This window comes from Mesoplodon mirus (genome assembly GCF_964341445.2).
Source record: "Mesoplodon mirus genome assembly, contig: HAP1_SCAFFOLD_443, whole genome shotgun sequence".
NCBI classification, from domain to species: Eukaryota; Metazoa; Chordata; class Mammalia; order Artiodactyla; family Ziphiidae; genus Mesoplodon; species Mesoplodon mirus.
In genome coordinates this window covers 9,447-26,218 of record NW_028295532.1, presented here as the reverse complement: position 1 = coordinate 26,218, position 16,772 = coordinate 9,447, and the positions used below count along the sequence as shown (strand labels likewise).

The 16,772-nt window shown below is 42.6% G+C and overlaps 1 long non-coding RNA gene across 1 annotated transcript; it reads left to right on the top strand.

Moving 5' to 3' along the window:
• Positions 1 to 13,757: 13,757 nt before the first annotated feature.
• On the top strand, positions 13,758 to 16,542 carry LOC309797382. The gene is made up of 3 exons (XR_016039665.1): positions 13,758 to 13,871; positions 14,346 to 14,396; positions 16,496 to 16,542. It is a non-coding gene; the product is annotated as an uncharacterized lncRNA (long non-coding RNA).
• Positions 16,543 to 16,772: the final 230 nt, after the last annotated feature.

The following is a 16,772-nucleotide window of genomic DNA, read 5'->3' as shown; positions in this document are numbered from 1 at the left end:
ACTCACACACACACACACACTCACACACACACACCCACACATGAATATAGAGCAAAATATTCTGAATGGTCAGGGGCAGTCATTGCCTTCCCCAGCCTGTCCCAGCCACTGCCTGGAAATCTGCCTGCTGTCTAGAGCTCCATTCCCAGGGCCCATCCTACAGTCTCCAGGGCCCTAGGCCTGGTAGGAGCTACTGGGTTCTAATCTGGGTCAGAGGCCTCTAGCTGGAGCTCTGGGGTGACCACCCCTCCCCCAGGGCAAGCTACTCGCCTACATTTAATGCACGCAGGCACCACGTGACCCGTGGCTCTCAGAGCTCCCCGCAGGACACAGAGGCCATTTCTCACCCCCGCTCACGTGATCTCAGTCTCTGGAAAACCCTTCCCTTCCCTTGATCTCCTTTGGGAAATTCTTCCTGTTGAAGGAATAAATCCTCCTTGCTTTCAATATGACACCATCCCTAGACAAACAATCTTCTTTCAAAGTGCATTCCACTTGTCAAGATATTTTTCAACAGGGCCTTCAACTCATGGGGCTTCTCTTTCCACTTTGGTAAAAGAGGCCAAGCAACTCATGGGTCTCTCTCAGCATCCTTGCATCCTTCACATCCCACACCTCATGACCCCAGGGAATGATCCAAGAGAATAAGAGAGAAATCGGGGACTGAGAAAAGCTGCACCTCTAGGTCTGTGCAAGCAGGATGCAGCCTGCTGTGAGTCCGACAAAGCTCCAGGCCCGGCTGCCCCAGGAGAGAGTCCTCAGACCAGCGGAGCTGACCTCCCCTCTCCCAGGTGGCATGTGGCCGTTCTGTGCCGTCTCACACCACAGGGGCCCTCCGGATGGACTCGACAGCATCAGTGAGTCAAGGTCTCTCGCTCCCTGCTTCACAGGTGACACGTTCTCAGTCCCCCGCTTCCTAGAGAAGGTTCAGTTTGGCAGAAACCCATGTGCCCCAGACAAGTTGCCCACCACATACCTCCTCCGTTCTCGGCAGTTTCCTGGGACTCTTCATTTTCCAGATGTTTCCTCTTTTGTCGCCGTTCCATCGTACCAACTAGAAGTCTCCCTTAGAAGATGCCTCAAGAGATGTCCAACTCCTCCTCTTCCCTACAGGTTGGCCCTTCTTGGCTCTTGGGCAATCCGTTGAAATGATTCAATACAAAAAAAAATAGTCAAGTCTCCTAAATGGCTGAAAAACTTGTACCACTTAGTGAACCAGCATTACTGCCTAGTGCTCACCAGGGCTGTTATGTTTGCAAGGTTGCCAGGCGCACAGTGGAATTCTGTGACCTCAGTGATGACATCAGAGCATTCGGTGGACCTAGGTTGAGCACAGTGTCTGCAATAGCACAGGCCCCATTTTCAAGAACAATTCCTTTTTCCCAGCCGTACCTTTCCCGTGAAAGGGAAAGTTTCATACAATGTCTATTATAAATTGTATCATACCATGTCTATTATAAAATTCTCATTTTGATTGGACATCTTTTAATGTCTTATCTAGAGAGATTTAATATGAATATTTTAAATGGTCTCCAGTTTCCCTGTGGATTATTGACATTTTAAACTCTGCACTTCAATTTTCCCTCAATACGTGTAATTTTGTCATGGCTATTTCTGTACTTAAAGATGAGGAACTATATAATTGATTTCTTCATTTTTTCCCCATCTCTTTCCAAGGTACTGCATTTGATTGTGTCTTGCGACTGAGTGAAAAATGCTAGTCCGTGAGTCAGGACATTGGGCCCTTTAGCAAGTAACTCAACCTATCTGGGCTTCAGCTTCTGTATGTGCGATCAAGAGGCTTGGACTAGCTGACTTTTCAAATGCTGTGTTTCTTTGATTCACTCTCACTTACTGATCTGCTCCGTAAGAAGAGGGTCTGTTCTCATAAAGTAACAACAGTCTTTTCCTAACCTTGGGTTGGGCGGAGTTTATCTGTTCGTACTCAGTTTGTTAGTTATATTGCCTTCTACGTATGCTTAGCTCTAAATAATTTATATGGCTCTTGTGACAATTTTTAGATCTTCTTTTTTTCTTATTTTCTTTTACAGTTTCTAATTTGTTATCGCCAGTGTAGAGGAGCCTGATTGACTTTTAAAATTTATTGATCTTGTATGTGTGTGCCTTGTTGAACCGTCTTATTAGTTCCTGCTAGTTTATCTGTGGGTTCTTTTGGGTCTCCTAGATAAATGAGCACATTAAATGTAAATAATGTGTTCTTTGGATAAAGTTTATTTTCTTGCATCTATATATATAGAAGCAATATGTTGAATTGATTTAAATATTTAAATACTTACATACCTGTTATCACAATCTAACGTTCTTTATCTTATTTTCTTTCAATCTATATTATGTGTTAAAGATTTATAAACGTGAATCCGTACAGATCTAGGTCTTTGATTTTTGACTGTTTGATATTATTTCATCACACACGTATAGCATCATTTATTTTCCATTCAAGCATTATTGGACAACTGGATTGTTTCCCTCCCTTCTCTAGAACAAACAACGTTTCCTAGAATATCCCTGAAGATGTCTGACAGTCGAGAAGGGCCAGGCTGCCCGAAGGATTGCTCCTTGCCTTTAGCCACCTTCCAACATGCCATCTCCAGCCAGCAATTTGAAGCACAGCTGAAATGAAAACTCCCCCAAATGTGTAGATGTTAGGAGCTTCTTAGAAGGTGGGAGGTTAATGATAGGCATCCTGCTGGGATCCCAGGGGAGTCTGAGCTGGCCTGAAGCTCATCTTCCTCCTCCACGTCTCAAGGGAAACGTGGAGGAAAGAAGACTTCAAAAACTGTGAGTAGGCAGAGGGAGAGAGATTGGGGGGCGAAGCTGTAACTGAGGTCTTGGAGTGGGCTCTGAGGACACAGAGCCTCTAGAGAGCCAGGCTCTGCCTTCTGAGCACTTCTCCCCTAAGGCTGCTCATAATTCACGTGATACCAGCCATATAGATCCGACTTGGCCCACACTGTCACAGAAAGCCTTATCAAAATCTCTTCTTCTTCATACACTCTTGTGTCTGTTACTTGGTTATTGCCTTTGGTACTCCACTGATGTGAACCACAGTCTCTCGGGGATGGAGGACACTAGTGATCCATCTTGCTCTGTGGCCTCAGTCCACAGCTTGAGGGTAAGGGAAGCGGCCAAATGAAGGTCAAGAAGGAACGATGGAGTTTGAAGAGAAGACCTGAGTTAAGGGTGTCTTCTCAAGTCTTGATGACTGAAATGTAGCTCCAGTACCTGAAGTCCTGCTTGTTCTCAAGGCTGACCACGGGGCTGGGTGCACTCAGTGAAGGAACCGTATACACTTAGTATTTCCTTGCTTGCTCACACTTGCCCTCCTCTGATACACCCTCTGCAAGACTGATCTTCCCCTGAAACAACTTTCCACCTGCTACTGTCATCTCAGGAACATTTGCTTCCCCTTCCTAGTGCTCCCCTAGAATGCCATTGCAGCCAATTCATAATTTGATAATCATGCTGCTTACCATATTCTCGGCAATTTCGGATAAATTTTTTTCGCTTTATTCCATAGTCTTCACCCATCAATTATCTTCCTTAACTTCCTAGCTGCAGGTTAACCCATTCGGAATCATTTCTTTTTCTTTCTCTTCTTTGGCAAATCCTTTCTATCTTTTAAGGTCTTTTTCTTGTCTCTCTACCATCCTGCCTTCCTGAACTTCTTTTTTTTCGTTTAAGTAACTTTTCAATCTCCTTCCCCAATTTCCTCATACACATTGAGAGTTTATTCCTCACACGTTAGACAGCGGTTTATGAATGGCCAGGCATAATGGACTCAGAATGAGTTGGCACCCCCGAGGTACCTGTCTTGCTGGGGAGCCACAGGTGAAGGGCTGTCTGCTGGACCTATGTTTGCATGGAGTCAGGCTGAGTGGCCTCAGGGTGTTTACTCTGCCCTTGTGTGTGTTTCTCGCTAGTTGGTTTCCTCGCCAGCCACCTGTGACCTCCCTCCATCCAGCCCAGGGAATCCTTCTCATCACAGGGGTAGGATGTTTGTCTCGTTTTCCATCACATCCTTTCCCCAAAGTTTGGTTGTGAGTTGTTCCCATTCCAAAGACTTTTCCTCTTTGAAGAGAAAAGAGAAAATCTTTTCTCTCCTTTCCTCTCTCTTCTCTTCTGCTCTATTATCTCCTCCATCCAGAATGGCCCACTGGCTCACATGGGTGTAGATCCGAAGATGGCAAGAACTGCCAGCAATTCTGAGATAATAATATGGATGGATCAGGAAAACTTGAAAACCTTTATCCCTCCACATTAAAAAAAAATGCACTTCCAGTGTATTCAGAGTCTCAGTGTAGAAACACAAATGATAGAGAAATTGAATGACACTCAAGTTTTTCTTTCCTCCTTTCCTGATTTATTCTAATCCTCCATGCTAACATGATGAACTATTTGTTAGGTAAAGTTTCAGACATTTTCTACCCATGCACACTTTTCTTCTTTTCACATAAGAGTGTGAACTAGGTCACTTTCAACATGCTGTGGTTCTGTGATTCACTGTCTCCCACCGAGTCATCCACTGATAAAGTCATCTGTTTCATGGAGAAAGATTTCCAATAGCTAATAGCCAATGTCTGTGGAGTGCTTACTCTGTGTCAGTTTCTTGTAACTACTTTACAGATGTTTTGTACAACGTACCCATGGACCAGGTACAATTATAACCCCCAAGTGACAGATAAGTGTAGATAAATACAAATAAATACAGAGGCCAAGTGACTTGCCCAAGACACTGGGAAGGGCTTCATGTGGAGCCTGAACCTCGACATGCATCGGAATGTCCCCACAGGAGAGAAACCATATAAGTGTGGGGAGCATGGTAAGCACTTCAGTCAGGCCTCAAGTCTTCAGCTTCATCAGAGCATCCACACTGGAGAGAAGCCATACAGATGTGATGTGTGTGGTAAAGTCTTTAGTCGGTGTTCACAGCTTCAGTATTACAGGCGAGTTTATACAGGGGAGAAACCTTACCAGTGTGAGACGTGTGGTAAAAGCTTCAGTTGGCGCTCCAATCTTATAAGTCATCACAAAATGCATACTGGGGATACATTTTATGAAAGCAGCGAGAGTGGTAAGAACATCAAGGAACTGTCAGAGGATAGAAGTTCTACAAAATGTTGTTTTCAAAAAACTCACGTGCAACGTGAATTCTTGCAAGCGTCAGGTCTCATAGGAGAGAAAGTATTTTAAATTAGTTGGTGTTGAAGCAGTAGCTAAACAGATCCTAGTGTTCAGCAGAGCACACAGCAGAGATCCCTTCTGAGTGGTGCAGTAAGGGCTGCATTCAGAACTTTGACATTTATCAGATGTCACTTAGGAGATAGCACTTAGAAAGGAAAAGAGTTTGGTCTGGGCTTTAACAAAAGTGTAAGGATGAGCTAGTCAAAATTGATGTCCATGAGAATGTGCGCTCCATGAGGGCAGGGACTTGGCTGCTGAATCTACACAACCTTATCATTGACTAGTGTTTTTAGGTGTGCTCAGTACTTGTGTTTTAAATAAACCAAAAGGGGGAAATGTATAATATATGAAAGTTGTATCCAGATGGGGAAACCTGCAAAATAAAATTAATTTAGGACATGAACTTTGTTGAAATACTGAAAAACACTGCAGAAAACCAATCTGCAATATATATTTTTTTAATTTATTTTTGGCTGCCTTGGGTCTTTATTGCTGCACGCAGGCTTTCTCTAGTTGCAGTGAGTGGGGGCTACTTTTCATTGCAGCGTATGGGCTTCTCATTGCAGTGGCTTCTCTTTGTGGCGCACGGGCTCTAGGTGTGCAGGCTTCAGTAGTTGTGGCACGCGGCTGAGCTGCTGTGCAGCATGTGGGATCTTCCTGGACCAGGGCTCAAACCCGTGTCCCCTGCATTGGCAGGCAGATTCTTAACCACTACGCCACCAGGGAAGGGAAGCCCCCCAGTCTTCAATATTAATATGCTATTAGCCTATCGCAACTGGCTCCTTGCCTCCCGCAGCCTCTGTTCTCAAGTTGGGTGGTTATTTGAGACCCCGTCTAGTTTTCCAAGGACTGTGTTCAGTAGAAATTGAACTACCTTGTGATTTTTTTTTCTGATGGTACAGAGTGAAAAAACATGATTAACTTTGCAACAACAGTAACTGCATGGTATACAATTGATTTTTTGTCTGTCAATATTAAGGCAGGGTTTACTGTAACACTTTGAAAGTGTCACAAAAATTGTTTGTCCCTAGAAAAAAAATTTTTAGTTGACCTTGAACTTACTGATTTCTATTTCTCTGCATTTTCATCCAGACTTTGAAATGTTTGCCTTCTAATTATTGTAGCATTTCTTCTAAACTTCTCAGGTAGGGGCTATGCCATATTCTTCCCCCACATCCATGAGGCAAATACCCAGAAAACTTGTAGGAATTTGATAAAATTATCCAGTGTATTATTGAGACAAGACTGACATTTATGTGCTTTTCCCTATTGGTTGCAGTAAAGCATGGTTTCAGGAAAGGAGTATATATATCAGAATATATTAGATCTCTTTGATTTAGAAATCATAGAATTGGAAGTTATTGATTATGAGATTAAAATACCAAAAAGATGAACACCACATCAATGATGTCACTAAATTTTTTAATGGAAATTAGTGTACAGCTGTAAGAATTTGAGTTTTGATAGATTCCTATATTAATCTGAAGCCGGTAAAATGATGACAGGGACTTCCCTGGTGGTACAGTGGCTAAGAATTCGCCTGCCAATGCAGGGGACACGGGTTCGAGCCCTGGTCCAGGAAGATCCCACATGCTGTGGAGCAACTAAGCCCGTGTGCCACAACTACTGAGGCTGTGTGCCACAACAACTGAAGCCTACGTGCTTAGAGCCTGTGCTCTGCAACAAGAGAAGCCACTGCAATGAGAAGCCCGTGCACCGCAACGAAGAGTAGCCCACACTCACTGCAACTAGAGAAAGCCCGCACGCAGCAACGAAGACCCAATGCAGCCAAAAATAAATAAATTAAATAAAAATTTATTTTAAAAATTTATGACATATCATAATCGCAGGAGATACACAATATGGGCTTTGAGAGGTCACAGATTGTAGCCTTCATAGTATAATCAACCATAAATCTTTGTTAGTGTTTGTGTATGTGTGCATGTGCACACATGTATGTGTACATGCATAAGATCATGTGTAAAGGGATACTCTTCCAGAGTGGTTTTCCTAGGCAAGGAGCATTTTGTGATATTTTTCCATTTTATAACTTCATGTTATATTTTTTTCATTGAATAGTGGGTATTGCCAAAGCAGGAAATTATTTTAATAGAATTTGAAAAAGTATTAAATAATTATCCCTTGCAGTTAAGACCTCATATGATTGTTCTATATTGTCATAAGGCATATAAGATCAAAATTATGGTATGAACTCTGGAAGCCAATTTCAAAAACAAAACAGTTCTCAGATTATTTTGCATACACAGAAAAATTCATGAGTTTCAACAGTTGAAGCTTTATTATTTATGCTGTGCTTTAACTACAGATCCATAATAGGGAGAGGGAAAATCCTGGAGCTAGAAACAAAAGTGGATATACCTACATTGTGGAGGTTTAAAAAAAAAAGTTTCTCTTGTTGAAAAGATGCACATGAGGAGAGAACTGAGCCTAATAGCAGAGGACCCTCTGGATGTGGAACCAGTAAGGACAAAGCAGGTTTGGATGGCATTCCATACGCAGACCAATGGTGGTATTTTTAATATAGTTGGTTAAAGGGCTTTATTTAGCAAGTTACAGTTGACCCTTGAACAATATGGGTTTGAACTGGGCAGGTCCACTTATATGCAGGGTTTTTTTTTTAATAGTAATTGCTACAGTACTACATGATCTGTGGTTGGTTGAACCCATGGTTGCAGAATTGCAGATACAGAGGAACCACGGATATGGAAGTCTGACCATAAGTTATTTATACAGATCTGTCTACCCATCCATCCATCCGTCCACCCATCTTTAGAGAGAGAGAGGGAGTGAGTGCACGTGCTAGGTATTTACAGAAGTAGATATGGAAGTGTGAGGATATACAAACACACACATGTGTATGTGATGTATATAAGCATGTATATCCACGTTTCTATTTCAGGGCTGGAGCAAGGGAAGTGTAGAATGATCCTGGAGAAAATTTACTGTGCCAGAAAGTAGGAAAGAGTGGTGGGACGTGTAAAAAGATCCAGCTTGAAGAGACTCACACTGGGTAAATCTGAGCAATTTGACCCTAAAATAAATAATTATCATACAGAATATGAATAAAAAAAGAGGAAGGGAGGGAAGGAAGGGCTCTCATAATAGAATGCCAAACCATAAATATATAGAAGGAATGACGTAATGTAAAAATCATTATTTACAACCATCATAGTAATGATAGGTTCTGGCAAGAGTAATCAATGAATTATAAAACTACTGGTTGAAAGTTTACAAGGAGCAGGATGCTACAAAACCCAAAATATCTCTCCACAAAGTACTGATCACAACAAGAAATACAGTAGGTATAAATTTGGTGAACACTACCTTAGCCAAGAGGTGAACATTATCAATAACAGAACAAACGAACGTTTTAGATCTCTGGGGTATGATATACTGAGAAGGACGCAACGTTGCTTCAGGATTATTTCTGACAGAAATAAACAACCCGATCTTATCACAAGGAAGCATCCACGTTGAGAGTCTCCTGTTTCACAGTTATGACCACAGGGAGCATAACTGGCCAAAGGTCCCAGCTGCTGCTCTTAAATCCATCACCACGTTTGCCTGGAGGCCGGCCTTGCCCCTGATTGCTCCTAGTCAGCACAGCAGGGATCCTAAGGCAGGCCATTTCTTGGAGACCAGGATTCCTCTGTCCAGTGACCTGTTTTCAAGGACTCTGACAGCCTTGAAGGATTTTACGTAGATGACAAGGCAGTCTCGGATGATTTACCAAATCTTTCTTCCAAATCTTCACTCAGGGTCAGACTTGCACTATGCGCTGATAGTTCTGCCAGCCTTCCAGAGCTCCCTGCCATTTTCTCTCCGATGTTTCCCCTAATGAAATATTTGTTCATTAAAGTCTTTCTCAGCACTTTGCCGTCTAGTTCTTGGAGGACCAGGACAAACCCCAAACCCTAGAAGCATCCCTTTTTGGCTCTTTCTAGTAACCTTCCTTTCCATATGGTAGCCACTAGTTTGTAATGGTGTAGATTCACTTAGCCTATTTTGTACTTGATATAAATGGAGTCATGTAATAGGTGCTATTTTGTGTTGGCTTCATTTGCTCCCCAGTATATCCATGACATTTATCCATATTGATGGGAGTGGATACCGTTGATTCATTTTCATTGGTGGATATTATTGCAGTGTGTAAACATATCAAAATCTATTTATTAATCCCATTATTGGTGGGTATTGGGTACTTCCCCATTCTTGGCTATCACAGTTAGTGGTGATGTGAGCAATCTAGAATGTGCCTTGTGCACTTGTTTGAGGGATATTTCTATGGGTGGAACCAAAGGGTTATAGGGTATATGTTCAACTTTGGTAGATACAGTTGACCCTTGAAGAATGCATGGGCATGAGGGATGCATCTGAGTCTTTTATTCCATAGATGTTTTAAAAATCTCTCTCACTTTTGGCCCAAGAGTGCTGCGTTTGGGTTTACGGTGTTTCTTAACTTTGAAATAGTCCAATTTTTCAATTTTTTCTTTCACAGTTGGTGATTTTTTTGGTCTTAAGAAATTCTTCCTACTCCAAGGCAAAAAGGCTGTTATCTTACGTTTCTTTCCTAAAGCATCATTGTTTACTTTTCAAATTTAAGTCTGCAGATCTTCTGGAATTTATATTTTTATATCCTATGCAGTAATGATTAATATTTTTCCCATATGGATATCCAGCTGACTGAGAACCAAGAGTTGACCCTTGGACAACATGGGTTTAAACTACACAAGTGCACTTATACGAGGATTTTTTTTAATAGTAAATACTGCACTACTACACGATCCAAGGTTGGTTCAATCCTCAGATGCAGAATTGCCGATTATGGAGGAACCATGTACGTACAGAGGACTGGCTATAAGTTATACTTGGATTTTCAACTTAGCAGAGGGTTGGCACCCCTAACCCCCTTGAACCCTAGTTCAAGGATCAACTGTATTAGCAAGAGTTCTTTCCCCTCTCTGCTGCAGTGTTTTCTTTTCTTTCTTGTTTCTTTTGGCCGTGCTGCGTGGCTTGCAGGATCTCAGTTCCCTGACCAGGGATTGAACCAGGGTCACCACAGTGAAAGCGCCAAATCCTTACCACTAGACCACCAGGGAGCTCCCTGCAGTGTTTTCTTTTTACACGTTGTTATAATGTCTGTTTCAACATGGATTTTGATGTCTATTATCTTGTCTATCCTTGAGCAAACACCAGACTATCTTATATTGTAGATTTATAGTAAGATTTAATGTGACTCATATCTTTCTTTTCATTCTTCTTTCAGATTGTCCCAGCTCTTCTTTTATTTTTTATTTTTATGTTTTTTTAGATGTTGGGGGTAGGAGTTTCTTTACTTATTTTTGCTGTGTTGGGTCTTCGTTTCTGTGCGAGGGCTTTCTTTAGTTGTGGCAAGCGGGGGCCACTCTTCATCGTGGGGGCCACTCTTCATCGTGGTGCGTGGGCCTCACTATCACGGCTTCTTGTTGGGGAGCACAGGCTCCACACGCGCAGGCTCAGTACGTGGCTCACGGGCCTAGTTGCTCCGTGGCATGTGGGATCTTCCCAGACCAAGGCTCAAACCCGTGTCCCCTGCATTAGCAGGCAGATTCTCAACCACTGCGCCACCAGGGAAGCCCCCAGCTCTTCTTGTAGCTCTTTGCTTTCCCACATAATATTTGTAAACATCTCATCAATTTCCAAGGGAAAAAATGCTGATGTTTTTATTGGGGTTTGATTGAGCCTATAGATCATTTTGAGGATTACTGATATCTTTGTAATATTGAATCTTCAAGCCATGAATATCACTATTTTTAAGAATTTCTCTTGGAGAAAAATAAAAGTGGATCCCATGTAATAAAATGTACATAAATAGACTCCAAAATATTTAAAGGACCTACATGTGAAAGATAAGTCTAGAAAGTTAATTTTTAAAAGGTAGAAATATATTTTTTCACCTGAGGAGTTTCAGAAGCACAGACATTAAGAAATTATTGGTTGATTATCTTATAATTAAAGATTTCTATTCCATGAAGAACACAATAGAAAAATTTTAGAAACACGTGCCCAATTAGGAAAGGATACTTGTAATTGGTAAAACTGAAAAGGTATTAATAATCAGAATATGTAAGAGAAATGAGGAAGAAAAAGATAGCATCCACATTAGAAAATGGGGCAAAAGTTGTAAGTAGACACTTATAGATGAAGCTACCAAGCATTTGAAAAAAGATCAAACTTATTAGAAATCAGAGAAATTTAACTAAAACAAGATACTACTATACATTTAATACACTAGCAAAATGGTGATGAGTCGTCCAAATGAAGGTAAGTGGTTGCACAAAAACCTGACGTGCAACTCTTTGGTAATCTGGACTGGTGTAGCCGTTCAGGAAGTCAATCTGGCTATATTATTAAGGTATACATATTTGCTATGAAATAATTTCCCTCGGGTATGTACTCCAAAGAAATTCTCAGATACGTCTATAAACAAATGTAAGAAGATGTTTATTTTATTATCATTGGCATGGCAGTTGGAAGAGTACAGGTAAAATGTGGGTGCAGAAAATGGAACTCTATGAAACAAATTAGATAGATGGGTGAATGTTTTTTTTGTTTGTTTGTTTCTCTGCGGTACGTGGGCCTCTCGCTGTTGTGGCCTCTCACGCTGCGGAGCACAGGCTCCGGACGTGCAGGCTCAGCAGCCATGGCTCACGGGCCCAGCTGCTCCACAGCATGTGGGATTTTCCCAGACTGGGGCGTGAACCCGCGTCCCCTGCATCGGCAGGCAGACTCTCAACCACTGTGCCACCAGGGAAGCCTGGATGGGTGAATCTTAAAAATATACTCCTGAATGAAGGAAATAAACACCAGAATGAATTTTATGACACAATATTATTTATATGAATTGAAACTATACACAAGTGCACATTTTGCACAAGAACACACCCAAAAGAAAACACATCAAACAAATTAGAATGGTAATGGTAGCTTACGGGGTAGAGAAGGGAGTGGAGGGTGCCATAGGGAACAGGAGGTGAATAAATAAAACTTAATCATGTTACCGTATTTCATCATGCTATATCCAAGATTTCACTTTACTTGTAGTGGAAAGAAATCCTGTGTGCTATGTTGGCTTAAGTCAGGAAGAGTTCTTGGAGGATATTTTCCTGAAAGAATTTGGAACACATTTTTGAAAAAATCTTTGTTTATACTATGGATGATCTTTTTTTGTTTGTTTTGTTTGTTTCTTTAATTTCTGTTTTGTGGGTGTGTGTGGGATCTACTTTATTTTGTATTTCATTCATCTGATCTTATATTTTTCCATCTGCCTTCTTCAGTTTTATTATTCATTTATTAATTTCCTGAAATGGATGTTTTCTGAATCAATTTTCAACTTCCTTTCTACTTTGTTTTGTTTTGTTTTGTTTTTGTTTTCCTTGCTGTACGCGGGCCTCTCACTGTTGTGGCCTCTCCTGTTGCGGAGCACAGGCTCCGGACGCCCAGGCTCAGCGGCCATGGCTCACGGGCCCAGCCGCTCCGTGGTATGTGGGATCTTCCCGGACCAGGGCACGAGCCCGTGTCCCCTGCATCGGCAGGCGGACTCTCAACCACTGCGCCACCAGGGAAGCCCCCCTTTCTACTTTAATATATGCTTTTAAGGCTCAACATTTCCCTCTATGTATGTGTTCAAATCTCCAGATCCAATTGTGAATTTGAATGTTTCTCTTCATGGTTCTGTCAATGTTTGCTTTATAAAGTATCAGCTGAAGTTATTAGTTTCTGAGAATTTGAAACTTTTATGACTGTGAAGTGTCCCTCCGTATGTCAAGTAATGCTTTTTCCTTCCCCTTAAAGTTCACTTGGTCAAATAGCAATGTCACAGATTTTATAATTACAGAAATAACTTGAGACCTAGGATGTTGATGTCTGTCTCTAGAAAGGATTTTCCCTTGCTTCTGCACGGGTTGTAAGATGCTAACAAAACACGTTCACCTTTACACAATTTCAGGGAATGAGGTGTTTTGGCGTTTGGCTTCAGTCCCTGCCAAAGAAAGCCCAGTTTCCTTCTCCCCTTATTCCAATGGTGAAACTCTTTGGGGTTTACCAGGAAGCCTTCGTGGCTGGTAATGCTTTTATGTCGCTTAGCCTCTGGAAGACGTCCAAAATTCTACTGAGTTTGTACGCCTTTCAATGAACAGAATCTACACTCTTCTGAGGCCTACACAGTAGAACGGCAAGACGGCCTGAGACCTTCTCAGGGATTCCGGAAAGTGAAAACCAGAGTGAAAACATGTAGTCCAGAGCTCGTGCCGGTAGGCACCCCCGCAACCACCCTTGCATTCTGGGACATGTAGTCCAGAGCTCGTAAACTCGTGTAGTCCCATACACTGCAGCTACAGTAACGCCTCGCTGTAAAGGTTTACCCGCGGAATTCTGGGAAATGTGGTCCAGGAGTTCCGGGTTAGTCGCAGGCACTTCCGCCCCAGGAGGACACGCAGCAGCCATGTTTTGCCTGATGACGGAGTTTCAGGTCCGCTCTTCACGACCCATTCAAGCTTCCCCTTTGCAGACCTTTCATTTGGGGAGAAAGAGGAGGAGCGGCTAAAAGCGGAGGTTTGAGGGCCTGGAGTGGTGATGTACGTCCCGCGGGCGGAGCTTCTTTGCGTTTGGTAACGTACCCGGGATGGGGTGGGCTCAGGTCGTGCCTCCTGGGGTTTGAGGGTCTCCCCGGTTTTCTTCACCCCTAACCTGACCCCGTCCCCCACCTATGAGCTAGCCCTACCGCTTCATACGGCGTCACACTGGGTGAGTTGCTTAACTCCTCTGTGCCTCCGTTGCTGTTCGGTAAAAGGGGGGAAAAAGGAACGCCTTGTTAATATAGTGTTGTGAGAAGAAACGAGATAGCACAAGTAAAAGGTCTACAACTGCCTGATACATTGTTGGTATTAATACTACGCTAATTCGGGAGGCACCCATTTCGCAGCGGGATTCTGTGAGCCCAGGAAGCTGAATTGTCCTGGACTCCTGGCCTGTTTTGGGAGGAGAGGACTTGTAGCTGGTACGGGGGCGGAAGGGGGTGCGGTATGAATTAGTGGGGATGGAAACACAGCCCTGGTATTTCACAGTCTCCTTTCCTTCCCCAGCCCTGGCTTCTCACAAAGCACTGCACGGAGGAAGAGGCAACAGAGCCCCACGTGAGTAGGACTTGGCATTCTTCTCCTTAAGGTATTCCTATAAATTGTAGAACGTATGAGACATGGGTAACGATGATAACTGAGCCTTGGTCACTAATTTCCATTCTAAAAGCTTTATGCAAATGAACACTTTTCCATCAGGCGGTGGCTCTGTGAATTGGTACTGCTGTTTTCTCTACTTTAAGGCTGAGGAGCTGGGGGCAGGGAACACAGCCCTGTTGGCCCATCCTCACCCAGATGGTAGGAGGCAGAGCTGGGGTTGGGACCCAGGCAGTTTGAGTCCAGCAGCTGAGTTTGCTAATCCCTTTGGTATATTCTCTTTGAGCATAGGGTACTGGCTAGAATCATATCATGAAAGGAGGTCGGGACTTAATTGTGGGGACCTTGAGAGCAAGGTTTAGGCTATTTTATGAGTTTTTAAGATAGTTTTCTCAACTGGGTCATTTATTTTATTTCAAATAATATGTATATCATAGAAGTAGCATAATCATTATGGAAAAATGCAGATATATACATAAAGAAAAATTTTAATTATCTGTAACTTTAGGATGTAAAGATACCAGTTGTTAATGTTTTCGTGCCTTTTTGTCTGGTTACTCTTTGTGTATGTTTCTGTGTCGTGGAGGCTGTTCTTTGTGGGACTGATGTTACACTGCAGTGCTACTCAAATTGTGGTCCACAAACCAGCGGCCTTGGCATCACTTGGATAGAAGTGCCCAGCCTTGAGCCCCATTCGAGACCTTCTGATTTATAATTTCTGCGTAGGGGTTCCAGGAGGCTGCGTTCCAACAAGATCCCGCAGTAATTCACATGCACGTGAAAATTCGAGAAGCTCAAGAGAGGGTCTTTTCTGGAAACTGAGGCCGAGGAAATCGACCCTGCTGGATGTCACAGATAAAACTGAGCTGGATTCACCAAAGGCCTACTTAGTCCAATGATTTTATTCCCCCACTAATTATTGTCAACTGTCAGGGCCCCTTTCAGAATCCTGAATTGAGCAGAAGACAGCTAGCAAGTGTAGAGTCAAAATGGAGGTCGTTAGAAGTTGTGAAGATATCTCTCTCCCAAGCTTTGGGGAGTGGAATCATTGCCATCTTTTGTACTAGATCGAACCCGGGCCCCCTGCATTGGGAATGTGGAGTCTTATCCACTGCACCACCAGGGAAGTCTCCCATTTATTTCTTAAACTTTCCTATATTTATAATGATATAATTACAATTCAGATTCCTGTCTTTTTTTCATTTGAATTAGGTATGGACTGTCAAACTATTTTTTACTGTTGTTGCAGAATCCTGGCTTTTATTAGTTCTCTTTACCTCTGTGCATAATTGTCAAAAGGGTACTTCCTGTTTAAAAAGAAACTTAACGTCTTTTTATACCTTTTGTAAAAAGTTGTCCATGTCAATTTAAATATTATTGTTGCAGTCACAAAATCTTTAGGAAGACAAGCAGAGATTTTCGGAAGTCTATAAAGACTCTCACATAACAGGGCAACAACGTAGGACCTCCACATGTCTGACAGTCTTCTGTTGGTAGAAATCACATCTCTAAGGATAATTTCTCACTAAAATATCATCTGCTTTACCGCAGTTGCTAAGAAATAAGAAACCCTGACAGTGGTGTTCTCAGAGCTTCCTACCTTATGACGATCTCACGAGGTGGATGCCCGTGTTCTCCCCTACTGGCAGAGGACAGAACTGAGGCGAAGAGATGTGAATAACTTGCCCAGGGTGACACTGCTCGTGAATGGCGTAGCCTGATCAGAGCCCATGCATATTGACTCCAAAACCTACTCTGACTTACATGGTCTCTGTTTACACCATACCCAGAATAAGAATGACCCCTGTGGAAGCTGCAGGCACACTGTGAGGGGGCCACTGTGTATGGATGGGCAGGTCATTCCTCACACAGCCACTGAGGGGGTTCACGGGGGCATCTGGTATCTGCGTGGGGCTCTGCTCATCAAGCATAGTCAGCTGTAGCCACCCCGAGGACTGGGAGCCTTGGTAATTCACAATGAGCACCACGTGGGTTAGTGACTTCTTTTTCTTTAAACCAGTTTCCAGTTTGACTTCTTCTTTCCCTGTCTGTCTTGCTAGGACTCTGCACTGCCCCAGAAGGAGAGAGAAAATGAGCACATTCCAGGTGAGTAGAGCTTGCCTTTCTTGCTGTTAAAAACGCCATTTTTGTACTCAGGTTGGACACAGGTTTTCCTCTTTTTTTCTTTTTCTGATTTACAATGTATTAATTTCAGGTGTACAGCAAAGTGATTCAGTTATACATATATATACATATATTTTCAGATTCTTTTCCCTTATAGGTTATTACGAAATATTGGGTATAGTTCCATATGGGTTTTCTCTTTCAAGGAGAGTC